The 12,904-nt window shown below is 35.5% G+C and overlaps 1 long non-coding RNA gene across 1 annotated transcript in view; it reads right to left on the bottom strand.

Moving 5' to 3' along the window:
* Positions 1 to 4,068: 4,068 nt before the first annotated feature.
* Positions 4,069 to 12,904, bottom strand: part of LOC117020404 (uncharacterized) — a 42,522-nt gene continuing 33,686 nt past the window's right edge. Inside the window, exon 3 of the long non-coding RNA XR_004422690.1 lies at positions 4,069 to 4,125. This is a non-coding gene — a long non-coding RNA (uncharacterized LOC117020404). The remainder of the gene's footprint in view (positions 4,126 to 12,904) is intronic.

Genomic DNA, 12,904 nt, shown 5'->3' with positions numbered 1-12,904 from the left:
CTTAAAAAAACACTTTCTCAAGAAGCTACGTGGGATTACGTAGCTTTTTTCAGCAATGGGACATGTTTCTCTGAAATATCCTTTTATAATAAAGAATGAGCAGATCTAGAGCCCCTGACTTTGTATCTCTGTTAGAGGTGAAGGGGTAATCAGTGGACAGAAGCAACCTATGGTGCACATGTCCTCCCAGACACCCTGTCCACTCTTGAGGCGTGCAATGAAAACCTGAGATTTTCACTCCAGGAACTGAAGAAACACCATTAATTTTCATCAGTCTGAGCTCATCCAGTTTAATCTCTTGGACCTAGTCTGAGGTTGTAGTCTAGCCTACAACCTCTAAAATGATGTTTGTAAAACATCATTTTTTACAAATAAAGTTTTGTTGTGACATACCTACTCCCTCTTATTTTACGTGTTATCTGTGGCAGCTGTCAAGCTATTACAGTAGAACTCAAAGTTGTAATGGAAACCATATAGGCAACACAGCCAAAAATATTTACTGCATTACCTTTAAAGAAAAATCATGCCAACCACTGATACAGTGATGACTAAGAACTTGAAAAGTTTCGTAAACATTTTTTATGGGCTAATGTCAACCTTCAAGTAACCCAGGTTAGAAACATGTCTTGTATCCATGTACACATATAAACAACTACGATAATAAATTTATCAGTTAACAAACAAAAAACCTATTTGTACTTTCTCTACTCAAAACATAATTTACAATGACTGCTATTGGAGTTATAGTACCTACATTCACTTTATAGGTAAAATAACCTCAATTGGACTTTTGCTGCAGGATGTTTGCTGTATTCAGGAATACAAGTAGACCCAGAATGCTTTGGTATTTTTCACAATAACGAGTCATGCTGTAATTTGTTCGTAATTCCTATACTTCAGTGAGGTGCTAGCAGTCAACTGTGGGACTTAATCTTCAATTAACAAAAGCAGCATGGCTGGATTCTCCAAAGAAAGCCAGTGTTTCTCATTACTGGGTGTCAGTCTCCTCTGTGTTATATCTCAACAAATATGGTTTGGGGTTCTCTTCAGGCATAAGTATCCTTCTTATATGAGGTCTCATTGTGAGAAGTCTAAGATATTCCTTACTCCGTGACTCTTACCTACTTAAATAACTAAATGATTGCTGTAAGAATAAAATAGGAACACAGGTATACCCACCACTAGGGAGCTTTCATCAGCTTGTTCCAAAGAGCTTTTTCCTCATTTCTGAAGTCACTCCCGTATCACTAGCAATCAGAAAGAGACATTTTTATTGTGAAGGCTCTTAGATGAGAAAACATCTAAAGAAGATATAACGTGTAACCTATGCTATTATCTGTGCTCTGTAAAGTGCTCTGGGGTCTAAAGAATGATCTTCGAAGTTAATTATTATCTATGAATTATTATTTGACCCTTAAGTAGCTATAACTATTCTTACACAATTATAATCTTGGGTCAAAGACAGTCATCATGTCTGAACTCACCCAACCAGGATTGTGCTTAGTACTCACCATCTAAACAAGAATAATTGGAATAAAAAGAGAGATCATCCCACTTGCTGTTATTGTTCTCCGATATCTATCACCACAGAGAGACGCAGGTTTTACAGGATTTGATCAGTCAAAAGAACTCAAGGCTGAATTTAGTAAAATAATTTTAAATATTCACATAAAGGGAGTTCCGTGTGATACCAAATTGCTAATTGATGGGCTTCATATGTTTTAAATGTCAGCACTTTGGCTAAAAACCTGTTTACAGTTTAAGACTAGATACCTTTACACTCAGCATTTTGAACTCTAGAGGCCACAGTAGAATAAGCTGGGGAGCCCTAGAAAATACCAATGTCTAGAACCATACCTCTAGAGGCACTAGTCACCTGGCCATGAGTTTGGGGTAAGGCCGGACATCAGTATTGTAACAATTCTCCAGGGGAGTCTAATGCAACCAGTTTGAGAATCGCCACTTCACAGAGTATTGATAGATAGTGAGGCGGAGAGATAGATAAGTCTCCGTTATGTAACTTCCATTTTGAAAGTCATTTATAATTTCTCATTTACCAAGTTTTCTGTTTCTTTACCTAATACCAAGCTGATCCTCCAAGAATATTATCAGAGCTTGTTCGTTATCATGATGGGTAATTTGGTCAGTGAACCACGTAGCCGAGTCATTTTTGTTTGTACCATAGTCCTCTGAGAAGGTATTGCTATGAAATATGAGGAAATAGAAACCAGAGAGGTTTAACAAGAAATGGTATACATAACAAAGTTCCAAATATTTTGGTGTCAGATAAAAAGGAATTCCAATACCCAACTCATTTTCTTTCACAATTGTAAAAGAAAAATACACCTAAACCTAAACATAGGGGTGTTAGGAATAATCCAACACATTTTGGCACTTTCTGGGAGTGTCTTAAGACACATTCTGTAGTAAATGAGCAAATAACTTATAAAATAATACAAACGGGGGAATATTTGAAGTTGTGTTCTGCTATTAGGAGGAAATTACTTTAAAAATAAGTGCTTTGAAAAAAGCTATTCGACGTAAATAGTACGTAGTAAATATTCAGGTATGTTCCAGTTAAAAAAATAATCTTCCAATGCTTGGTTTGAGCTAAAAGTTAAAAACAAGTACTATGGTTAACCCTAAAATTTGCTTCAGTTTATACTATGTCTGATTTTTATTGCGTGTGGTTCAATTTGATTGCAGAATCACAAAGAATTGCTATTTACAAAAATAATTTGTCTGAACCAGTGTGTATGATATTACTAGAAAGCCTGATTTTATAAGGCATGGGACTGGTACACTTTATTGGAGAATATACATTATTTTGCTAACTAAATTGAATATTATCAAGAGTTATCAATTTAGAACAAAGGAAATAAATTGTGAACAGCAAAAATATAATTGGCAGATTAGATAATCATAACATTTTTGGTAAAAATAATAAATTCTCTTTACCTATCTTGTTGTCCAATAGAGGACTCAACGTGTCTTTTGGCAGGATGTTGACGCAAGAGTCTTTCATAGTTGCTCATTAAACCTTCTCCATTGTGTCTGGCATTATTAAAACAAGAAAGAAAGAATGACCAGTTTTTTGAAATTTTTTTTAAATTATTAGTTTGGCTCAATGAATAAGAAAGAAACTAACTAATCAGCTTATTATGACAGTTTCTTGTGCTCCCTTAAATCCAGAAGTATTTCTTAACCTAATGAAAGATATTTTCTTGTGATCTATATCAAAATATTTTTTATATTTCCAGCCCACAATGTTGAAAAATTAAAGAAATTAGCTCTTCTAGAGTTATAGCACAACATATATGCTCACTGATGGAAGCTTTCAAACTAAATCTCCGCTAAGACATATTTGTGGGAGAAATGTATTTAAACTAGGTACTATTTTTGGTTGATATATTGATTGATTGAGTCCTCATGCTTTGTTCATGTACCAGAAGGATATATAAGAAAAAAACTATCTTGATTTTAGCACAGACACTCTTATGCCTTTTATTTTTTCTTCTCCAAAACTATTTGGGAACAAAAATCTCTTAAATGGAGAGTATCTGAGGGCCTATCCACCAACTTTTCTGTCCTAAGGAGGAAGCTTTTATTTTCTGTCTTCAGTATAGAGCTTCTCGGTCTCTAATTTAATGGGGTTTTTGACAAGTGGTTCTGTGAATATATAGCTTTTATTAATAGCCATCTTTTCTTTACAAAGACATAAACTCTTGCCTTAGAACTTCCTCTATCATGGAATCCTAAATACTGAAGTTTTACTAGAATCGGCACAATCTTGATGTTGGCAATTTGTGCAACAGAATGTAAGTGAGTGATGGGCTCATCCTGGCTTGTTGCAGCCTCTGCACATGAACACCATGGACAGCTGCAAGAGCTGCAGTAAGTCAGGCTGGAGGAAGCCATGACACGTGGAAACCTGCAGTGTTATGCTGTAGGAGTAGCTTCATGGAGACGCCAAATTTAAAATTTGTGCTTCAGAGATACATTTTCTAAAATAAAACTCAATCAAAAAGAGCTCATCTGTCATTTTTAGGAAATGCGCTGGCCTCGATGTCAGTGGCTGGTGGTAGTAAAGCTGGATCAAGTTCATTTGCTCCTTCAGATGGTATGCTGTCACCCAACATGTCAGGAAAAAGACAATAGAAGTAGACACATTCCTTTCTCAGAAGGCAGCACGTCTGATCTTACAGTCGTTTGAAATAGACACTAAAAATCTTGGGAAGTATCACCCATTTACAAAATATGAATAGCATAATTGACAATGGCTTCTATGGTTTATGAGATTATTAATAGTAAAATTTGTGTTTATTGCATAATGTAGATGCCATACAACTTTCACAAGCTGTATGTCCTAAGCATAAGAGCTACTCAGTTCAGTCCTATCTGAGCATTAAGCAAAGTATACATCCTTTGTAATGTCTTCACTTTACAAAGTTAAATTCCACAAGAAGAAAGATTTTATACAATATAGAAACTTTGAAGCATTTTTAATATTCAATATGAAAACTGGAAGCAATTTGTTTATTTGTTAGTGTTTAACAAATAGCATTTCTTGATAGCTGGGTAATAACTGCTTTCCTTTAGGTGTCTAAAAGTTAGTTCAAAATTCACCTTGGTGTGATATATTTCTTTGTATTGATCAAATCCAGAGAATCTTTCTATCTCTGAATAGTTACTCAAGTTCAATGAATTTTGTGGGGCCTTCAGGTTGCTAATCTTATGTATTAATATAATTTTAGTAAGAGATATACAAAAGAACAGTCATTTTGACATGGTGGGGAAAAGTTTGCAAAACATATCGACCAAATATTTAAATAAATAATATGAAAATTTAAAAAATGAGTTGTTCTATGTAACAGAAAGGGTATTCTCATTTAGATAAAGATGGACTCTTCAACTGTCTGAATTAGAAGAGAACTTACTTCAGAAAAGGTGCTTCAAAAAGTGGCCAAGCCAGTGTTTGTGAGAAGAGCACACTGAAAAGTGTCAGGCGCACAAGGAGCTGGGGCTTCCTTCGGGTTGCCATATCTGCACCACGAAAGGGAAGGAATCATATCAGATTTTCCAACCACAATGTCTCCAGACAGGTAATTCTTTTTTTATCATTTATTGAGGTATTTGTTAATAAAATTATATAAGTTTCAGGTATCCAAATCTCTGATAACATCATGTTTGTATTGTATTGTGTGCTCACAACCTGAAATCTAGTCTCAGTCTGTTATCATATATTTGACACCCTTGCTCCTCTTCATCCTCCCCCCAAGCCGTTTAGCCTCTGGTTACCACATACTGCTTCCTATGTCTATAACTTTGTTTTGCATGTCCATTTGTTGCTTTCTGTTTTGTACCCCACATATGAGTAAAATTTATGGTTCTGGCCCTTTCCTCTCTTTTCACTGAGCATGATACTCTCGGGATCCAAACATGTTGTCCAAAATGGTGCTATTTCATCATTATTTATGACAGAGTAGTACTCAATTTTACCTACTCATTTTTCCTGAAAATAAGACCTAGCTGGACAATCAGCTCTTATGAGTCTTTTGGAGCAAAAATTAATATAAGACCCGGTCTTAGTTTACTATAATATAAGACCAGGATTTTAATATGATATAATACCGGTTCTTATATTAATTTTTGCTTCAAAAGACGCAGAGCTGATTGTCTGGCTATGTCTTACTTTCGGGGAAACAGGGTATGTACCACTGCTTCTTTATCCAAATAATACTTGGAGGACACTTCTGTGTTTTCTGTCTTGGCAACAATTAATAATGGTGCGATGAACTTACGGGTACATATGTCTTTACATATAAGTGTTTTCAATTTTTGGGGGTAGATACACAGGAATCCATAGTGTCTAGCAGTACATTCTAATGCTTCTTGCAGAGTTTGGAAAATAAATTTCGTCTGACAGAAAGAGTTACACGCAGTATGTTTCCATTTTAAATCAAGAGGATTTCTCTTGGTGACAAGCGCTTGAATAAAAATTAGGATCCTTTTCAACTGCTGCCGATATCTCACCAGGCACATAGTTGGCTCAAGTATGTACTGAATGACATATTCACATGCTGTTAGAAGTATCCCCGGGGAACGTATCCTTATTACAGAGTTGTGGCATTCAAATTTAGTATCTTTTCTGACAGTTTCAAAAACTGATTGTTCTTCTACTTTAAATTTTGCATCTGAATAATATAAAATTGGGCTATGCCTAATTTTATAAAATTTCATAAAACTGAATTATATATATGTTTCTTTTTCTGCTTGTTTGTAGATATCACTGGGAACTTATTTCCTTACGTATGAGTTTCAACAATATTACTCAATTAATAGTGAGAGTTAATATAAAAAAATCATTGACATAATTCTTGCCGCAAAAAATACTATATTTAAAATAGAATGTCTTTTTACACGTAATCCACATATACATTATATTTCAAAATAGTTTCTCAGCAGACAATTAAAAGTTCAAGGTCTCATTCTCTCTGTGTCTATAAAAATCATGGGGTTTAAACTTAAGGTGAAAAGTAAATGTTCCCTAGGTTCATATGATCAACATTTGACGTAGAAAAAAATGAGTTGTGAATTTCCAAAATAAATGTACCCAAGTATCCCTTTAGTCAAAAATTTATATTCAAGCAAAAACAGAAAAAAAAAAATCTAAACGAATGCATTATTTTAAAAAAGTAGTATTGAGTAAAAGAGCAAGCAGGGAAATAATCTGTCAACAAAAATAATTCAGGAAACCCCTTCACATGTGGGGCGTGAGACATTTCTGTACTTACCAGCCAACCTGGTAAGTTGGCTCCACCAGTTCTCTGTCCTCAGAACTGAACCAGAACCTCGTCCTGGCTAAGGGTTCATATTATTGCCAGCAGCTGTTGCAGTCTACCCTGACCAGCATTTCAAAGCCCCTCATTTTATAGGGTTGTGCTTAGGCCTGAGCAATCACAAAGCTCTCCGAAATACGTCACAGCTGTGCTCCCACAGGATGAATAGGACTAGAGGTTCTTGTTCAATTGTCCTTATATCTGATTCATATATTTATAGTGAGTGACTTAAGATGTAACAGATAAAGAGGAGAGTTTCTCTTCTTTAAATAACAAAAGGTACTAAGTTTCATGAGAAAAGTTTTAATCTTTAATCAGCAATAACGATACAGGAGAATGAATAGTGTTATAGCAGGACACTGGGCTTCCTTCAGAAAATAAGAATGTTATGTAAAGGAATAGATTTAGAAAGCAACAAACACTTATGTCCATGATGCTTAGAAGTATAGAATTCTTTATTATAAAACATGAAATATCCTTATGCCTTTTTTATTTTTATGCCATTCATGTAGATCCTGATTCATGTCATCTTTCTTGAGATCTATCCTAATTTTAGAAGCATCTGGAAGGAATTTTCCATCTTTCTGTCCTTAAATTCCTCTCTATGGAAACTAACCCAGTACGAGTTTCAAAGAGGCTCGGAGCTCGTGCAACATGCGCACGGATGTAAAAAGTAGGAAGAGCACTGCGTTAGAATATCACCATTCCCGTGACACAGTCACACACACAATCTCCGTGACTCAAAACGAAATTACCAGATTTCTACCTCAAGGGATTCAAAGCGTAGTCCTATCTAGAGTTTATACCATCATTGTTATAAGTCCTTGTACTGCGCAGTGATTTAGTTCCTCCCCCATTGCAGAACACACTCCCACACCCACAACAGTTTTGAACATTTCCAGCTCAATCACCTGACACGTGGTCGCAAAGAACTAGTTGGAAAGTATTTACAGATTACTGAGCTTTGATAAATACTTAATTTCTATTGGTGGGCTTTTTATTGTTTTTGCTTTGGCTTGTTTTATGTTTTTTCTTTTTTTTTTTCATTAGTTTCAGGTGTGAAAATAATGTCATAGTTAGACTTTTACACCCTTCACAAATTGATAACCCTCCTCCCCCAGTGTATTAACCCTTGACATGGTATGTAGCTGTTACAATTCCATTGACTGTATTCCCTATGGACTGTACAGTCCAATGAACTGTATCCCATTGACTGTATGCGGTACTCTACATCCCGTGGCAATATACCGAGGGTGCCACAAACAGGTGTAAACATGACTTGTATTCATCTTTTGTTCTCAGTATATATTGAAAATTACAATTTCAATACAATTTTTTTCCTTTCTTAGTATGTGTATACATTTTTGGGGATTCTGTGTGTGTGTGTGTGTTTTAATTATATGTGACTTTCCATATTATTCAGCTTCAGCTTCAGGTGTACAGTGCAGCGCTCAGACGTCTACACCCTCCATGAAGTGGTCTCCCTCACAAGACAACTGCCCATCTGACCCCCTACAAAATCTGTACAACATTATTGATTATATTCCCAAACTGTCTTTCATATCCCCATGTCTATATTGTGATTAGATTATTAATTTGTACTTTCTAATCCCTTTATGTTCTCCATCCATTGCCACCCCCTTCCCACCTAGCAACCCTCAGGTGTTCTTTTTCCCTATATCTCTGAGTCTACTTCTGTTTTTTTGTTCATTTATTCTGTTCTTTAGATCCACATATAAGTGAGAACATATGGTATTTGTCTTTCTCTGTCTGACCTATTTCACTTAGCATAATATTCTCTAGGTCCATCTAAATCACTGCAAATGGTAATATTTCATTCTTCTTTATGGGCAAGTAATACTCTGTTGTATAAATATATATCACAATTTCTTTACCAATCATCTATCTATGATTATTTCAGTTATTTACATATCTTGGCTATTGTGAATAGCACTGCAATAAACATAGGGGTGTATATACTTTTTCGAAGTAGTGTTTTTGAATTTTTTGGATAGATACCCAGGAGTGGAATTGCTGGGTTATAAGGTAGTTCCATTTTCAATTTTTTGAGCTACCTCAATACAATTTTTCATAGTGGCTGCACCAGTCTGCAATCCCACCAGCAGTGCATGAGGGATCCCTTTTCTCCACATCCTTGCCAACACTTGTTTTTTGTTCATTTATTGATGATAGCCATTCTGACTGGGGTGAGGTGGTATCTCACTGTGGTTTTTATTTGCATCTCTTTAATGATTAGTGACACTGAACATTTTTTCATATGTCTGTTGGCCATCTGTATGTCCTCTTTGGAGAAATGTCTCTTGTCCTCTGCCCATTTTTTGATTGGGTTGTTGGTTTTTGTAATGTTGAGTTGTATGAATTCTTTATAGATATTAGATATTTACCCCTTATCAGATGTATCTTTGGCAAATATCTTCTCCCATTCCTTACGATGCCTTTTTGTCGTATTAATGATTGTTTTTGTTATGAAAAATCTTTTAGTTTGGTGTAATCCCATATATTTATTTTTTCTTTTGCTTCCCTTGCCCAAGGGGATATGTAAGTAAAAATATTGCTAAAGGTAATGTCTGCAAACTTACTTCCTATATTTTCTTCTAGGAGTTTCATGGTTTTTTGTCTTATATTTAAGTCTTTGATCCATTTTGAATTTATTGTTTTATATGGTGCAAGAAGGTGGTCCAGCTTCATTATTTTGCATGTGTCCGTCCAATTTTCCGAGCACCATTTATTAAATAGAATGTCTTAACCCCAAAGTAAATTCCTTCTTCCATTATCATCAATTAAATGACCATATAGGTATGGATTTATTTCTGGGCTCTCTATTCTGTTCCATGATCTAGTGTCTGTTTCTGTGCCGATACCATGCTTTTTTGATTACTATGGCTTTGTATTACGATTTGATGTCAGGTAGCATGATACCTCTCACTTTGTTCTTATTTCTCAAGATTACCATACCTATTTTGGGTCTTTATGCTTCCATATACATTTTAGGGTTAGATTTTCTAATTCCATGAAAAATGTCATTGATAATTTGATCAGGATTGCATCGAATCTTTATATATTGACTTGGGTATAATGGAGATTTTAATTATGCCGCATTTCCCTAATAAGACCTAACAGGAAAATAAGCCCCAGCATGATTTTTCAGGATGCTGGTAGTATAAGCCCTTCCCCAAAAATAAGCCCCAGTTAAGGTCATCAGCCAGAGATGCATTTGGTATGTCTGTTGCAACACACGATGAACATATTGAATTATAAAATAATAATATTAATATATAATTAAATAAAAATAAATATTATTGACATTAATGCTTAAAATAAATGATAATATAAATTATAATTAAGTGTTTGTAAATACCCAAGCAGGCACCTTTAAATGAGAGGTAAACACCTATGTAAACAGATAAACTGGAGACTTTCTGCAGAATGACCAATCGGAGTACAGACGCAAAGCACGAATAATCTGCATACTTGATAAAGAACGGACGTGGTTCTGTCTAATATGAATCTTCATAATTCAATACATCGTGTGTTGTAACAGGCGAACTTAATGCACTCGTGTGAAACAAAGAAACGTTTTCTGAATTTTGGTGCCTGCAATTTTTCATCACTTTTGTGTGGACCATCATTCTTACCTGTCATCATTTTTGTTGCCACGCCTATCTTGTAAGTCTTCAATTAACACTTGATTTAATAGTAGATTTCTTTTTTTTATTATTGGATTAAATTTATTTGTGGCATACAGACAAAACTCACATCTGGAATTCATATAGAACACAGTGTAATGTAGATTACAGTCACGATTTCTCTGTTAAGTATTTGCTTTCATTCAATTATTTGCAGGCAATGTCTCTATAACTAAGGTGGTGTTTGTATGCCAAAAAGTGACATTATATACCTCTATCTATTACTTATCCAATTAGGAATAACCCTTCACTGGTGACCTTTTTCTTTTAAATTAAAGTTTATTGGTGTGACAATTGTTAGTAATGTTACATAGATTTCAGGTGTATAATTCTGTGATACATTATCTATATCTCACATTGTGTGTTCACCACCCAGAGTCTGTTCTCTTTCCATCACCATATATTTGACCCCCTTAACCCTCTTCTAGAGTCCCTCTCTCCCCTCCCCCTTTACCCTCTAGTATTCCCTAAACTATTGTCTAAGTGTATGAGTTTTTTTGTTCTTTCAGTTGTTTGTCTTGTTCTTTTTTTATTCTCGGTTTATATACAACATATCCGTGAAATCATATGGTTCTCTACTTTTTCTGTCTGACTTATTTAACTTAGCATTATAATCTCAAGATCCATCCATATTGTCACAAATGGTCCTATTTCATCTTTTCTTATGGCCGGATAGTATTCCATTGTGTATATATACCACAACTTCTTTATCAATTTGTCTATCGAAGGACATTTTGGTTGTTTCCAGGTCTTGGCCACCATAAATAAAGCTGCAATGAACATTGGAGCACACTTGTCTTTATAGATAAGTGTTTTCAGATTTTGGGGTAGACACCCAGGAGAGAGATTGCTGGGTCTTACGGTAATTCTATTCATAATTTTTTGAGGAACCTCCACACTGCCTTAACGTGTGAGGAACCTCCATAACGGCTGCACCAGTCTGCATTCCCACCAACAGTGTATGAGGGTTCCTTTTTCCCACAGCCTCTCCAACACTTGTTACTGTTTTTCTTGTTGATGATAGCCATTCTAACTTGGGTGAGGTGATATCTCATTGTGGTTTTTATTTGTATTTCTCTGATGATTAGTGATGTTGAGCATTTTTTTATATGTCTATTTGCCATTTGTATGTCCTCTTTGGAGAAATGTGTCTTCAGGTCCTCTGCCCATTTGTCTGTTGGGTTGTTTTTTTGTTGTCGAGTTTTATGAATTCCTTGTATATTTTGGATATTAGCCCCTCATTGGAGGCACTGTTTGCAAAAATCTTCTCCCATTCAGTTGGTTGCCTCTTTATTTTGCTGATGGTTTCTTTTGCTCTGCAGAAGCTTTTAAGTTTGATATAGTCCCATTAATTCATTTTAGCTTTTACTTCCCTTGCCTTTGGAGTCAAACTCATAAAATGCTCTTTGAACCCAAGGTCCATAAGTTTAGTACGTATGTATTCCTCTGTGCAGTTTATTGTTTCAGGTCTTATGCTTAAGTCTTTGATCCATTTTTAACTAATTTTCATATATGGTGACAGATAACAGTCCAGTCTCATTCTTTTGTACGTGACTTAATGGTAGATCTCAAAGGAGTAATATTTTGACCTCCTGACAAGATGAGTGCAAAAAGAAAGAGCTATTCTGTCCAGTACAAGAAAGGAATTATGGAGGAATCCCAGGGCAAGAATTCTATGGCTTACTGCAAAGAGAAGAAGTTGGATCTCTGAATGGTCAAAAAAATGGTGAGCAGGGTATGATAACCTCAGTCAATAGATGGACGAGAGAAATGCTAAGAAGCCAAGTGTGGATTAGTTTGGCAACCATTATTTCCTGAGCTGGAAGACATCATCTGTGAATGAATTGCTGACAGGAGAGCAAAGGCATTGGTTGTGCTCAGGGCTGATGTTCATTCAAGCATTTGCCCTTGCAATGGCACCACAGTTATAAATATCCCCAGAAGAATTCAAAGCATCACAACAGTGACTGGATGGCTTCCTTCAGAGATATGAACTGTCTCTAAGATCAACAACACTGTTCAAGCTGGAAGATACTGAAGTTATTAAACGTGTACTTGCATTCAAGTCCTTTGTTGACGGATTCGACTTTTCTTAATACGAACTCCCCAACATGATTGCTATGGATGAAATTGCAGTGTTTATGGGTCAAGGATCTCAAACGACAATTGATCAGAGGGGTGCCTCATCAATCTATATTCCTTCCACTCATTACGAAAGCGCACATTACCTGTATTTTGGCAATTCATCTGGATGGAAAGAAAGCCCCACCTCTAATCATCAGTAAGGGCAAGAAAGATAAGGTTGAATGTGTTTCAGGCATTTATGTTCTTGAAATCAAAAAAGCCTGGTATACACAA

Source organism: Rhinolophus ferrumequinum, chromosome 3 (genome assembly GCF_004115265.2).
Source record: "Rhinolophus ferrumequinum isolate MPI-CBG mRhiFer1 chromosome 3, mRhiFer1_v1.p, whole genome shotgun sequence".
NCBI classification, from domain to species: Eukaryota; Metazoa; Chordata; class Mammalia; order Chiroptera; family Rhinolophidae; genus Rhinolophus; species Rhinolophus ferrumequinum.
The sequence above is the reverse complement of the archived record's forward strand: the minus strand, read 5'-3'. Positions and strand labels throughout refer to the sequence as shown.